Source organism: Penaeus monodon, chromosome 25 (genome assembly GCF_015228065.2).
Source record: "Penaeus monodon isolate SGIC_2016 chromosome 25, NSTDA_Pmon_1, whole genome shotgun sequence".
NCBI lineage: Eukaryota > Metazoa > Arthropoda > Malacostraca > Decapoda > Penaeidae > Penaeus > Penaeus monodon.
Genome location: NC_051410.1, coordinates 37,375,860 through 37,376,528, shown reverse-complemented (window position 1 = coordinate 37,376,528; position 669 = coordinate 37,375,860). Strand labels below are relative to the sequence as shown.

The window sequence follows — 669 nt, the reverse complement described above, 5'->3', positions numbered from 1 at the left end:
TCCTCGATTCGAATTTTTTTTCTGGATTTTTCTACAAGAGTTCAGGAGTTCTCCAGCCAAGTCCCCGGCTTCCTGGGGTTAAAATCAGTATTTTGCCGTTTCATCTGCCACTTGCAAAATGCACTCTTGGAAGTTTTCAAGAGACTAGATTATTCCAAAGCACTTTCCAATGCTTATTTCAAATGCACCGACTTGGCAGTACTGTTCTAACTTTTTCTTTCGCTGAAGTCTTTCGAAAAACTTCTCACTCGCCAGTCCCTGTATAACTTGGAATCCAACTCTCTCTTTTAGATTCAGAAACGTTTTTTTTTTTTTTCGTCGACTAATGTCACTGACTTTGTGTGTCGATGCTCTCTGGTTCACTGAGTTACGTGTTATTTCAAATGCACAGACCTGGCATTACTGTTCTAACTTTTTCTTTCGCTTCAGTCTTTCGAATCTCTTCTCACTCGTCAGTTCATTCGCAGTTCCCGTATTACTTGGAATCCAACTCTTTCTTAAACATTCAGAAACATGGTTTTTCGTCAACCGAAGTCACTGACCTTATGCACTGATGCTCTTTTGTTATTTCAAATGCACCGATCTGGCACCACTGTTCTTTCGCTGGTGTCTTTCGAAACTCACTTCTCACTTCTCATTTCCTTTATAACATGGAATCCAACTCTTTCT

The 669-nt window shown here is 40.1% G+C and overlaps 1 pseudogene; it reads right to left on the bottom strand.

Moving 5' to 3' along the window:
• Nucleotides 1-41: 41 nt before the first annotated feature.
• The window catches only part of LOC119589388, a 16,353-nt pseudogene continuing 15,725 nt past the window's right edge, over nucleotides 42-669 (bottom strand).